The following is a 6,000-nucleotide window of genomic DNA, read 5'->3' as shown; positions in this document are numbered from 1 at the left end:
TTTAAGAGCAATTCTCTCTCTCTCTCTCTCTCTCTCTCTCTCTCTCTCTCTCTCACACACACACACACACACTATGTGTCTTACTATCCTTGTGAGGACGTACTTATTAATGCAGGACTTAATTATTAATGCAGCTAATTAGTGCCACATGTACACCTAAACCTGAACACAATTTTAATCCTATAGCCCAAAGGAAATAGCCTGGTTCTTTTAGTTTTACATCATTTCTATGTATTTATTTGCTTGTTTGTAATGAAAGTGCGGATATCCCTATGTTTACTGCATCTCACATGTTATCCTGACATAATCTTCACCCCTATCCTCCAAACAAAATATTTCTGGGCTTTTTGCAAAAGATTCTTGTCCCCCATGCCCCACACACACACACACACACACACACACACACACACACACACACACACACACACACACACACTTGCCATTTGTCTCACTTTAATTAGTTTTGAGCCAATTAATGCCAAAGATCTTCACCAAACAAAGAGCCTATAATCACAGAACAGAAACATTTTTGCCAGTCTCATAGCATTTTCTCTGTCCAATCCTGCCAACTTTAATCCACACAGCACAAGCCCTGAGCCCAAAACACTAAAACAACAAGCTGGCATTGCTAACCTAAACGGTTCATAATATTCACCAGAGGCTGATGTTTAAGCAGTTTGGCAGTAAATCACATGTCCTTATACAAATCAAATGAACATTCTATTTAAGCGAGTGTGTGTGTGTGTGTGTGTGTGTGTGTGTGTGTGTGTGTGTGTAAACATTGTTTACCTTTTTGATCTACATCTTAATTCATATACAAAAGAATTTCAGTGTTCAGGACTACTTTAGTTTACTGGTATGAAATGTAACCCTTTATTTCTTTCAATTGTATAACTTTTCCCAAAAATTCATAAAAATATTTTAGACTTTTATATTTCATATTTTCAAATCCGAATGCTTGCTAACTACATGTCAAGATTATACCAAGAGACTACCCTTCCCATCAGCCACTGTTTAGCTTTGCTTTGATAGTTGTATGTGTTTGCCCTATATTATAAAGGTTCTGCACATTTACTTGCTTCCCTGACCATCATTACATGACACTACAAGCTAATATGACAATGGTGAGGAATTGAATTATTTCAATTGACTTTATGCTGTTACAGCAGTGCTAATATTAAGACAACATAATATTAAGACAACATTAACCATGATCTAGACTCAAACACAATTTATTAGTGTCTCCATCGAACCTGACTACAATCTAGTAAATTTTTAGACCAACCCAATAATAGGCAGTTGTGAGTTGACAATAGTCTTACAGCACACAGTCTAGCAGCTTGTTTTGTGCAGTTTTAGATGAGCCTTTATCAACTATTTGTGAAGTAATATAATCAGTTATGGGTGGACAGGTTTCATCTTTTTTCCCCAGCATAACTGCATCTCAGGAACCTCAACAAAAAAGCCAAACAAAAAAAAAAAAATAGTGAATTGAAAAAGAGAGGCATTTTTATTCTTTTTCCCAGGCCTTTGCATGGGAGACAAGTATATCAAGCATATTTTAGATGTACAGATGTTATTCACTCCACTTTCCCTATCATAATCTTTGCAATTTATCTGTACAGTGGTTCTGCAATGGTTCTGTACATCACAGCTATACTGTCCGCACTTACATTTTTGCTTTTTTTGTGGAAATGCATTAGATTTTATTTCAGTATACTGTCTGCACTTACATTTTTGCTTTTTAAGGAAATATATTGAATTTCATTTCACTGGTTTGCTTTAAAACAAGACGATAGCAGATATGAATTATTGGTACTTCAGATATATGTAGCCCAATCTGGCAGTTCTATTGATTGGTCTGTGGTCTGACCTCAACTGGGCATGGGGCAGTATAATACCTGTCCCAAATAGGCCCCTATTAGCATTGTTGCAGTTGTTATTTTTGGCCACTATGTAAAAATTGTAAAGTACATTATAAGCTAAGTGGGGCAGTGAACTCACTGATTGCCCAACTGTCAGGATCACAGCCCTGAATTACAGTGCCCTTCACAACACCTGATTCCAGCACTCACTATGTCACATGACTGCATGTGGCGGATTAATGCTTAGGGTGATATTGCACTTGTATATAATTTCAAGTTTCACAGGACTATTGTGTCGTGTTTATTTTTCCATGGTGGTGGATATTGTCTACATTCCTCGTCTTCATACACAGGTTATAGTTTCTTTGTTACTTGTTTTTACTGGTTTTCTTTGCATTAGTTATTTAATGTTACAAAAATTCCTCTTCTGTTACCTGACACCAACATCTAGAAAAGGCGAACAAATCAATTGGAGATTTGCTTATATCTGCCAGATACTGAAATTTAAAACAATATCATTGTTTGCTAAAAAAAGATCGGAATGGCTGATATAAACGGTAATAATCTACATTACACAAAACAAAACCTGTCCCTATGGATGAGCTGTCACCAATGTTGTATATCCATATGTTAATTGGAAATGATATTAATTGATTGCATTTAAAATGTGAACTTCCTTTATATGGAATATCAAATTTATAGTGCAAGTTTAATGTATAGCGCACTATTTAAGAAAGGTTATCTCTAACATTGCATTCAGATTAACACTGCATTTTGTTTTTTTTTAAGTATATTAAGCATTCTTGAACATTGATGCTCAAGATTTTCCCAGAAGATTTGCGGTTTTGATATTGTATTAAATATCTTATTAGTGTGCAGAAGACGTTTTGCTGATGTTATCAAGGATACTCTAGGGGTTCACGTACACGCTTAACAATATGCTAATAGATAACATTGTTTTGCATTTTCATACATTTAATTTTCTCGATTCAGGCAAATCTAATATATCGAATATTCATACAGGCATACTTGGAGATACATAAGTAATGTTTATTTCGATTTTAATTATATAGTTTGGGTTTTGGCTTTTAGACTCACTATAATGTGCTGCAATAGTTAGTATAAAGAGACTGATATACAGTATCACTAGGATTTATTTAGATTTCAATACTAAGAAATTAATTTAGAGATTTTAATCAATACAGCATTGATGGTTGTAGACCAGGTTTGACCCCCCCTCCAGAAGCCCACCCACCCCCACCCCTCCTTACACACACACACGCCTTGATTATAAACATCACATTCAGTCTATTCGGTCCATTGTGCTACTGAAGGAGAGTTTTTTATTTTTTTTATTTGTTTGTCCTTGGTATTGATGCTGCCAGTAGTAAGAACCACTTGTATCTTTCTGTACAAAAATATCTTTTTTTATTCTTCTTCTTTCACAATATATAAAGCAAAAGAAAGTTTCAGAGAAATGTTCTGGGTGCAGTTTTGTTGAGAAAGTAGAATTTTCTATGGAAACTCCTTGAAACAATTTCTTAGTTCATGCACATTAAGGGAGCATTCAGAGTGTGTACAGAAAACAAATCGTTAAAGGCCATATGGTTTGCATTAATTTTAACGTGTGTTGAAAAAATAAATGATTACATATTTGTGCAAACTTAAATTTTGTTTCCTCATGCTATCTGATTGTGTAGGTGTGTAAAACACTCATTAGACTTTCATCCAAAGCAAGAGGGATGCAACAGCAGCAGCTGGGTAGGATTTGAACTCACAAACGATCTTCTGATCAGTAGCCCAATGCCCACTGAGGTACCACTGCCAAACACAAACATTATCCCTTGATTTGGTGCTCTGATTAATATCTCACTGTTTTTAAACCAATTAGCGATTCTTTTAAGAGATAGTGGATATACACAATATAGTCAAAAGTATGCAGACACCTGACTGCTTTACTAAAGCTGTTTTTCACCAGACTGTTGGCACAAACTTTGAGGAAAACATCTTTGTGTGCTGTAAAATGAAGCTACTGCATGGATCAAAATCCATAAATACATAGTGTGTTAACGATGGAGTGGAAGAGAAACGTGTGTGGATATATGACCATCAAACCCATCAATGTTTTTTTTTTTTATTCATTACATTCCAGATTTAGTCCTTTGCAACTATAATAAGCTTCACTCTTCTAAAAAAGCTTTTTTTTTGTGCACATTCAGGTAATGATGTTTGGTAAGGAGGCCTGGGGTACAGTCTGTGTTTAAATCATCCCCAAGTTGTTCTTTGGGGCTGAGGTTAGGGGTCTGTGCAGGCCACTGAAGTTCTTGTACTTGAACTTCAGCAAATTTTGGGGTATCTTTACAAAGTTCACTTTGCTTTCAGGAGTATTGTAATGCTGGTAGCAGACAAGGACAGTTTAGGGAAGACCTTTACATATGGGTGTAGTAGTCAGGTGTCCACAAACAATTAAGTGTAGGTGTAATTGGTCATACATCCACATATCTACAGCCCTACACATGTAAAAGTGACAGTTAATTTAATTATTTATTTATCTTCAGTAACAACTTTATCCTGGTCAGAGTCGTGGTGGATCTGACGCTTTTCCCATGACAATTTGAGGGGCACCCTGCACAAGCATACACACACACACACACACACACACACACACATTTATACACTCCCTCATACCTAGGGGCAATTTAGCATAGCAAATTCACTTAGCAGCATGTCTATGGGAAATGGGAAGAAAACCAAGCAGAAAACCCACGCTGACTGTATGAGTGAATTTGTGAAATAGCCACTTGAGGAGCAATTTACTTAGAGGAAAAACTAAATGAATAGTGACTGTATATAGCTTTTGATCTGCTTTATTTTCCACTTATTATGATTTGACTTGTTAATGCTCTAGCCAGTTTGCTTTAGTAAAGTATCATGAACATAGAAGAACTTACTTACTGGGATCATTGTCCTCGTAGGAGTGCAGCTGTTAACATAATATCATACATGTATTATTAAATAACCTTTAAAATCACAGCTTTTTAATAAGTCATACCTGTTCATTCATATTATGTAGTAAGTAACTGAAAGAAACAATGCGTTTCAAGATTGATCAAGCAGTTTCAGGCAATTACATTTTACTTTCCATTTAAAAGAAGCTACACCCTGAATTATATAAATTATATAGTTTAGACAGATTGTGATAACATTTTGTCACCTATAAATCCATCAAAAATGCTCCACTTGTTAATTAGACAAATATAAACTATCAATTAACAGACAAAACAGCACCAAAACATGCTTTTTTTGTGTTCCTCACAGAGCCTGTTTTCATTATAGTTTATTTATAAGTATCTCTAATCCCAGATTCTTTAACCAAATATTTTTCAATCATAATGGAACTTTACTTATTCATTTCTACAAAAACAGTGGCTCTGTAACATTAATTCAAGATTTATTTTAAGTTAATAATTTCACATTTAGAACAATGTATTTTTTTTTACTTTTACTCTTGTAAACTATAATATACTGTATTTAATTATTAGAGTTTAAAATCCTTAACAGAAATCACAGCAGAAGGGGTTTAGTTTTAGACAAAAAAAAAGCCTGAGCTGTAGCTTTCAAACAACAGAAATGCACAGCCAGCATTTTCTCGATGCTCTCAGTTTAAATACAGCATCAAGTTTTGGGACGATCTCTCATCACAGTTTGGATGAATAAACGATGAAGCTGCAGACACTTTAAACTCCTATTAGCAGTGCTGCTATCTTAACATGCCCCCCTCTCTTCAGTATATAAAAACGCTGAAATGCAAAAGCTTTGGAAGTGAAGTACATGCTGTGACACACTGTGGGCCTGCCAGCCAGCCAGCAATCTGAGGAACAGACAAGTGACTCATTTTTATCACTTTTTCTCTACTTTCACAGTCAAACCTGTTCCATTAAAGCAGCAGTGACACAAAAATTAGGTAAGGAGTCACAGTCAATAAGACTCTTATTCACAAAGAGAAAGAGATTAAATTGGTTTTGTGAATGATTCAGTAATTGCAATGATTCAGTTTTTTAATTAGCATACAATTTAAATAAGTCAATAACACACAGTGTAGAATTTACCCAAATATGAAAAGAGAAAATTCTGC

The sequence above is a fragment of the Silurus meridionalis genome, chromosome 12 (assembly GCF_014805685.1).
Source record: "Silurus meridionalis isolate SWU-2019-XX chromosome 12, ASM1480568v1, whole genome shotgun sequence".
Taxonomy (NCBI): domain Eukaryota; kingdom Metazoa; phylum Chordata; class Actinopteri; order Siluriformes; family Siluridae; genus Silurus; species Silurus meridionalis.
The sequence above is the reverse complement of the archived record's forward strand: the minus strand, read 5'-3'. Positions refer to the sequence as shown.